Source organism: Myotis brandtii, unplaced genomic scaffold, assembly GCF_000412655.1.
Source record: "Myotis brandtii unplaced genomic scaffold, ASM41265v1 scaffold802, whole genome shotgun sequence".
NCBI lineage: Eukaryota > Metazoa > Chordata > Mammalia > Chiroptera > Vespertilionidae > Myotis > Myotis brandtii.
Genome location: NW_005371230.1, coordinates 3,281,233 through 3,290,330, shown reverse-complemented (window position 1 = coordinate 3,290,330; position 9,098 = coordinate 3,281,233).

Sequence of the window (9,098 nt, the reverse complement as noted above, 5' to 3'; positions counted from 1 at the left end):
TGTGTGTATATTTCAGAGAGGAAGGGAGAGGGAGAGAGAGATAGAAACATCAATGATGAGAGAAGATCATTCAATGGCTGCCTCCTGCATGCCCCGCTACTGGGGATCGAGGCCGCAATGCAGGATGTGCCCTGACCGGGATTCGGTGACCTCCTGGTTCATAGGTTGATGCTCAACCACTGAGCCACGCTGGCCAGTTTTATATCCACTGAGCGAGTTCGTGGCTGCCAGCACCTTCTTGTTCCCACCTTGGTCAGGACACATCGCAAGCTACAGCTTCAGCCATCTCAGGAGGCCTCTCACTATCTGACTGGCTTTTCTTTTCAAACAGAGAAAGTGGATAGTAGAATAAAATGGATTGATATGAGAAGATACTTATACAATAAATAAACACAAAGAAACATATGGACGTGTAGCTAAAATGGAAGCAAGTGTGTCCACCCTCATTGTAAGTGTGACCAATCCAGTTAGAGTTACTGCTGTCCCAATTCCATTCTCAAGGTGTGGCCAGACTGTCCGCATAACAGGAAAGTGATACAGCACTTCCCACCTGCTTTGCCTACAATCCTTCCTTAGACAATTTCATTGAGTAGAGAATAGAAAACCTTCTACTGGATGGAAACTGCTTTATGGTCCATGCCTTTCCACCAGCTATCTCTCCATTATGATTTGTAGACACACATTTGGAAGCTACAACTTATAATAATCCTATATAATAAAAGCCTAATATGCTAAGTGCCTGGTCATCTGTTCAACCAATCAAAGCACAATTTGCTAATGATATGCTAAGACCGTTCAAGTGCTCGCTATGACGCGCACTGACCACCAGGGGGCTGATGCTCCGACCAGTAGTTTACCTTGCTGCTGGGGTCCAGCCAATCGGGACTGAGCAAGATGGGCCAGATATGCCCTGGACCCTTCCTGTGTTCCCTCCCTGGCTGGCCAACCTCCCGCATCCCTCCCCAGCCCCAATTGTGCACCAGTGGGGTCCCTCGGCCTGGCCTGTGCCTTCTTGCAATCCGGGACCCCTTGGTGGATGTCAAAGAGCCAGTTTTGGCATAAAAGGCTAATATGCAAATGGGCCGAACAGCGGAACAGCCAGTCGCTATGATGTGCACTGACCACCAGGGGGCAGATGCTCAATGTAGGAGCTGTCCTCTGCTGGTCACAGTGCTCCCACAGGGGGAGTGCTGCTCAGCCAGAAGCCAGGCTCACGGCTGGTGAGTGCAGCGGTGGTGGCAGGAGCTTCGCCTGCCTTTGCAGCAGCGCTAAGGATATCCGACTGACAGCTTAGGCCCGCTCCCTAGGACATTTAGATGTCAGTCGGACATCTCCCAACGGCTCCCGGACTGCGAGAGGATGCAGGCCAGGCTGAGGGACCCCCTCCTAAGTGCACGAGTTTTGTGCACCGGGCCTCTAGTGCAGAATAAACAGGCATAGAAGTGGTGGGGGCTCATCTTGCCCTGAAATGTGAAGATAGTAGTAGTGGGGGAGCAACAATTGAGAGAACAAGAGAGCCCACTCTCTGAGGAATGTCGGGTTTCATATGCTCTTTCTGACAGAGGAAGGGTGGCTGGTTTTCACTCAGCAATAAATTCCACTCAGCCTGTTCATCTGACCAGAGAGCAGGAGCAAGAGGTCCCTCCTTAGTCCAGCAGAGCCAAGCCAGGGAGATGATGATGGAGGCTGAGCCCTTGGCCATGCATATCCACTGCGTCCTCCAGGTTAATGTTTGAGAGGAGGATTCCAGCAGTCACAGAAGGGTTGTAAAAATGGTACCCACCCAAACCATCCTATGTAATAAAAGGCTAATATGCAAATTGTTCCCTCAGGAGCTCAACCGACTGGGAGTTCGACTGCTCGCTATGATGTGTGCTGACCACCAGGGGCCAGCACGGAAGAAAGGAAGGCTCTGGCTGACAGCTGGCAGCCCCAGAAGGAAGGCCCCAGTTGGCAGCTGGCAGCCAGGGGAAGGAAGGCCCTGATAAGCCCTGAGCGCAGTCCAGGCCTAGGGACCCTACGCATGCACAGATTCCGTGCACCAGGCCTCTAGTTTATGGATAAACAATATGCTTAGCTAGCACTTTATTCGAAGATGGCTTAAGTGGAAACACAAAATCTAACAACTATAAAAGATTCTGCACATGAAATAAGCAGAACTCTTGGCATAGCACATGCAGGAAAAGGATGTTTCGTGGAAACTGTTGGAGAACATAAATACAATGAAGAGCATTGGTGATTTCTGGTTGTGAGCTTAATTTGAAATATCAACGTAGTAAGTTCACATAGTAAATACAATAGCACAGAAAACGTTAGGGAAAGCCCAGGAGCCATGCTCCTCTACTCCTGCCCTCCGTCCCACTTCCCACAGGGAAGTTTGCTGAAGTTTTTCAGGTTTTATTTCTAGGCTTACCTACATCAGCCTAGAAATTATTCATAAGTCTCCTGACTTCAATTTCAGACAATTTATCTACCCTCAGTCATAACAGATGAGGACTCTTTTTACCTTCATTACCTACCTCCCCAAATTGAATTTATATTATTACCCTTATTAGTTACTGTGATAATGTTAAATAATAACATATTAAAAACTACTTTGTTCACACGCTTTTAACTGTTTCTTTTGATAATCATATATTAGTGTTCTTTCTTCCTAGTGTGTCTCTTTCTGCTAATTTTACAAGTTAAAGGTTGTTCAGTGTATATTATGTCTTGCAATATATCATAGAAATTAAATATACATTCTCTACACACATATATTTGTGTGTGTTTATGATTACATATGCTTATATGTGTACATAACCTCTAAGTCAATAATATATTCTAGTATTGAGTATATTAATAGTATTCACTATGAGGCCAAGTGGTCGGTGAGGGTTACATTTCCTTTCTGGTCTAACATCATATCTTTTATACTTCATCAAGGCTTCAACTCATGCCTCAGATTTCTCTGTACCATCTTCTCTTTTAAACTGTCTAATTGTGAGCAACCACAATATAAAAGCACACACTGATTTAGATGTGATTTCTATAAAGAAAAAAAAATATTCTGAAATTAAAACCAGTGACTGATGGGGGCGGGGTTTCCTGCAGATTGGGCCATCGGTGGAGGTCTCCCTAAGCAGGTGGCACACTGGTTGAGACATGAATGGTCAGAAGAAGCCGGCCATGGCAAGATCTTGGGATATACTTTCTAGGCTGAGGAAGCAGTGAGAAAGGTCAGATGTGAGGGTAAAATGGTAGAGAAAAATAGTGATGGCATCTATTTTGGCTTGAGTCATCAGTCTATGGCATTTACAGTACAAGCAGGTTGGGGTGTGGGTGTAGTGGGGGAACTGTGGAAGTTGAAATAAACTTGGATATCAAGTGGAAATGCAATGTAGGCAGTGAGATATATGAGTCTTTGTTTCTGAGGAGGGGGCAAAGTGTGGATATTATGGTTGGAAGTTTGATGTTGCTTGATACTGTGGGACTGGATACAATAAACTAGAAGGCAAAGTGTGGATATTATGGTTGGAAGTTTGATGTTGTTTGATGCTGGATACAATAAACTAGACTATAGAGAAAGAATAGAAGAGAAGGGTCTGGGACTAAGACTTAGGAACTCCAGTATTTTAGAGGCAGAGGAAAATGGCAACACCAATGAGATTAAGAAGGAGCAATCAGTGAGGATTTAAAAATTTCTGTTCAGTCTAATAAGTATCCATTCCAGTGTCTTTCTTTTTAATATTTACTTATTGAAATCAGCTGTCTCTTAGCTGCTGCTGGTTGTCCACATGCCTGGAAATTTTTAGTTGAGTTTTTATATTGGAGAGAGAAAAACCCGGTAGCTAGTGTGGACTTCCCCTAATGCTGTACAAGCAGATCTGTTGGACACTTGAGATCATGATGGGGCCATGAAGGGAAAGACGGGGAATCAATTGTGTTATAAGGGATTTCAAGTTTCCTTTTCATATTTCATGGATTTATGAACTAACAATATATCTTGGAACTTAGAATAATATATATTTCATTCTAGATGTTATGCTTTTCTGGTTTACAGACCATCTCTCCAAATATGTAGGTTTCATTTTCACAAATCATGTGCAGTAGGAATTTTGAAATAGCTTCAGACAGAACTTGTATTGATGGGAAATGAGAACTTCATTGTATCTATTGTCTACAAACATTCTGACCAAAATAACTAATTTAGAAAAAGCCATAAATTGAGTAAAATAGTAAATAAAACATCATAGTGGCAGCTCATTTCATTTGCCGATATTTCTACACTCTCATTGATAAAGATGCAATTTAAATGAGTTTAGCATTTTGCTTTGATTCTGAAGGTAAAGCAAAAAATATAAATATGAAGAATAGCAAATAGAGAGAATTGATTTACTGCTGTTTTCTTGCTCTGTGCCCTATTTTCTTATCAATAGATTGTCATTTTGTGGAAATTTTCATATGTGTTTAAAAGAGAATGACAGGATATACAACAGGGATTTTATAAACAGTCAATCTGAATGTATTCCATTAGTTCTATTCTTGATGTGAGTGTACATTATATTGTTGATCTTGCTCAGTGGTTTTATTTTGCCATCTTAACATTTATGTTTTGTCAAAGTCTATATATATATTTCAGAGAGAAAGGGAGAGGGAGAGAGAGATAGAAACATCAATGATGAGAGAGAATCATTGATAGGCTGCCTCCTGCACACCCTCTACTGGGGATCAAGCCTGCAACAGGGACATGTGCCCTGACCAGAAATTAAACTGTGACCTCCTGGTTCATAGGTCTATGCTCAACCACTGAGCCACTCCAGGCCCATTATTCTTTTTTAAAAACTGCTCAATAAACCCACACTCACCAGTAAGGCCATGTCATCAGATGCCAAAATTATGAACTCAGATGATTCTAGATTTCAAATGTATTTCAAATTTGAATTAATGCTTTATTAACAAAGTTCACTTTCAAAATGAGCCCCCCAAAATCATCTCAGCAAACTTGTTCCCAGTCTGATGATGGTGCTAATCCAGAGTAAGCAGGGGGGAAACAAGGATTTCTCCTTCTTATACACTCAGATCGCTCTAATCTCAAATGTCAGTGTTCTGTTGATTTTTCATATTTTGGTTTTAAGCATTATTCTTGTTGTTCTTGTTTTTATAAAAGGTAACACACCTTCCTACTTGACCCCATAGCTCATATGACCCCTGCAAACAAAGCAGGCTTTTCATGGGATGTCTGGATTTTTGAAATATGTTTATGAGGACTTTCTGTTAGAATTTATATTAGCTAACAAACTCAGTGTCATTCCAGGCCTTTACTCTAGAATGATCAGTTACTCATGAGCATCTTCTTTTGGCATTGTCAGTTTCATTAGTCTTAAAAACATGTATTCCTAAAAATTTGTTCAGAGGGAAGATCTCATGCTATGTAATTAAGTAAAATTATTAAAATAAAGCAACAACAAAAAAAGTTGTCAAATTTGGCAAATGGGTAGCCCACAGGTCAAGTCCAACTTGGTAAGTGATTCTATGAGCCATAAAATTTCTTTTAAAATTTTGATCTGACATTATATAAAAATCTAGACCTCTCTGTCTTCGTTAAAAATAAGAAAAAATTAAAACTGCAACATCATGTCTACAGGGCAAGAACCTGTAGAAGCTGAGTAGTGGCATCCACCTCTTACTGTACAGTCCAACACAGTCTCTACAATTCCTAACATATACGCAGTGCTTAGTTCACCTGTACTGTGTACTGTCCGCCTGGCCTCTCTGAGCATTAAAGGTACCATCCTTATAATCCATCACATTTCACAGAGACTGATGGAGGAAAAAGACAGACTATCAGCCTGCCTTCAACATATACTACACAGCGTGTGGCACAGATAAGAAGTTAACTGTGAAAACATTCCTCTTCAGAAGAGGAGGGAAGGGGAGATCCACATCAGTCCCTGGCCGAAGGCAACGATGAAACCTGAGTGGTCAGGGAGAGCTTTTCTAACCCAGTCGTAGGGAACTTCTGATTGGACGCCTGTTCAGCACTTGGAGAGGACTCATCTGTGTAACCACTAGGGTTTCTTCCCTGTTTTTATCCTCTATCCTCTACTGGCATTCTTGTTAGACACTATGCACTAATTGCAGGTTTTGATGGCCTAACGTGGAATTAAACTTCAGGGTCAAAGGTTATTTTAGCCCAGGCTTGGGGTTGTTTTGGTAATGCCGTTACCTTAGAAATCTAGTAGATTTTCTATTGACTTCCAGTAAGTTTTCTGTGTCAGTAACAAACAAAACTTATTTCTCAGACATAATTCTCATGTCTGATTTATTTATTTATTTGGCCTCTTCCAATCTCTCCATACATTTCTGTCTCATTCTCTCTCTACTTCCATCCCCCCCCCACACACACACACACATTTGGTAGCCAATCTGAGTCTATTGCAGATAATAAACTCCATGGAAGTCTCCATCCTTAATGTGATTTGTGTCCCTGTCAGGGTTTTAATGGGCTTTGTCTTTCAAAGGCTCTCTCATCCTTACCTCTTACTATTTGAGGTCTCAACAGTCAACTTTCGGATTCGTAAAATTACCATATTTGTATTTTCTCATGTCCTTTCTCTTTTTGTTTAGAATCCACCCTTAACGCACCCTTTTCTTAAAGTATCTTGCTGAAAATGCAAAGTAATGCCAACATACACTGCTATTTTGACTTTTTCCCCTTCAATTTCACCTAGAGCTAGCTTTACTCTGCCTTCCAAGTTACCACAGGCCACAGATTTATCAGGTGTTTGCCACTCTATAACATGCTCTACATCTGTTCAACCTTCTTGCAGCTCCTTCACATTCAACATTTGACATTCAGGTCTCCCGCTTGTGGCAGCAAGCAGGAGTGAGGAGGAACACAGATGGGTATGTGTGAGGATTCTGTACATTTCTTTAATCCAGTGCACCTTACTACAAAGGAGTAAGAAAACTATAGTTCAGGCTGTGTTATCAGAAAGGAGAGTTCATGGGTTTGATGATGAGTTAGCCATCTCTGCCACAGGTGCTGAAGTCCACACAGGCAAATGCTGCACAAGAGAAAAAATAATGGCCAGGAAATGTTGACAATATTATTGCTTGAACTTCTTTACCTGGACACATACGCCTCATCGAGTACTTAACTCTATAGATGTTGCCATTATGAATTCAAGTTGCTAGTTTACAAGCCGTTGTTGGATGAGATCACAGGCTCTAGAGCGAGGTCTCATGTTGAAGTAGGGCTCCTGTTCCTAAGCTCTGGTCACATGGGATGTGAAGTCACCCTTCCCTCTTCCGGAGGACCCAGCAATACTGAGTGTGGTTGTTTGGTTTAGTCTCTGACAATCTCCCTCCTTAATCTATCATGTTTAAGCCAGGGCCTAGCCATGTGGAAAACATGTGAGTTGATTGACAGGTTTGACTCAAAATGTACTTTAAATTTACATGAATTATGTAAATATTATGCTAAAAACTGGACAGGTTTTAGCAGCTTGAGGACATATGTTTATAGCCTTTTGTTGTTTTAGAGAAAACACTCCTATTTCTCAGAAGCTTACAGGGTTTTCTATTTTTAAATTACTTTCATACCATCAATATGCTATTTGGTTAAGAACAGCGATTTTTAAAGTGTTATCCTTGATTTAAAGTGGTCTTTGTGATTTTTTACTTTTTGTAAGTATTTAATCTGCATTTTTCTGCTAAAGAAGGGACACTTTGAAAGGCTCAGAAGTGTCTTTATTTTTAGTAAGCAAATGGCTTCAGTAGAAAACGAGAATGACAGAAGGAAGAAAGGAAATAAGAAAGGCCAGGCATTATGTTGCTTTAGTGTGAATATAACCATGCTTTTTTATAAACGGGAAGAGAGAGCTGGCTGGAAGCACACTAGTGTTCCCAGCCATAGTCAGTGGACTACTGACTTAATAATAGACACATGGAAGACTGAGAGGTCATCTAACCCTACTCCTATAGAGGCCTAAAGATGGCACACACTGTTCAAGGTCAAGCATATTCTTACTTTGTCCCAAATTGCATAGTTAGTCTAAAAATGTGGTCTCTAGCCCTACATCCAGACATTCCTCAGGCTAAGTAAAAATATAGACCATTAACTGTGTGTGTACCCTATTACAGAAATAAAGCTTAATTCTTAAGCAATGTGTAATAAAATGCTTTTGTCACCCATGGAATATCCTATATACTGTCTTAAGAGAAAACATACACTCTACTGTGTGAAGCTTGAAAGTCTGGGCTACACAGTAATCTATAACTAATACGTTTATCTGGCAGAGGTATTCAATGATTTAGATACAGGCACATTAGAGAAAATTATTGAAAATTAGTATGTGCCATTTGTTAATGCTCTTGGATAAAAAGGACTATAAACATGACAAATATTTACCTAAACTGAACCTTAAATGCATCACTTGTATCATTGCTGAAGATGAATATTTGTTAAAATAATTCAGGGGTGATGCCATAGAAATTAAAATTTGTATTTCTTCTTGTCCTAGCAGCATAATCTCCTCTAAGGATAACTAAGCAGCACAGTGTGTTTGGACAGCTAGGTGGCACTGGTGCATTATCCTTTCAAACCTAGAAAAGCAAATTCAAAAATCATACTGTGTATCCAGCGCAGGGGTCCAGCACACAGTGGCGCTGGGCTTCACACCTCGGCGGTGATTTAGGAAACACTCTGCAGTGAATGTTGCAAGTGCTGTTGTCTTCGGAGAACCCTAGCTACTCTCTAGCTTCCCAGGTCGTAGATACGGACCTTCCTTGAATTTCCTATTTTATTTTATTTTTAATTTACAGAAAAAAACCCAATATTTTTAATAGAAGGATTGTTTTTATTAAAAAAAAAAGTTTCCTTGGAAATAAGAATAAAAACAGACACTAGAATATTAAAAAGAGTTAATCCAAAGCAATTTTGTTATGATCCAAGGGGTAAAAAGTGAAATTTCATAGCATGCAACCAAAAGGACACATTGAATTGCTTAGGTCCTATATACCTAGTAAGGGCAATATTTAAGTTTTGACTATCAACATGCAAGATTAAATAAAAACACTAGGTCAATATACAGGTCTTATAGTGTCAGGCACTG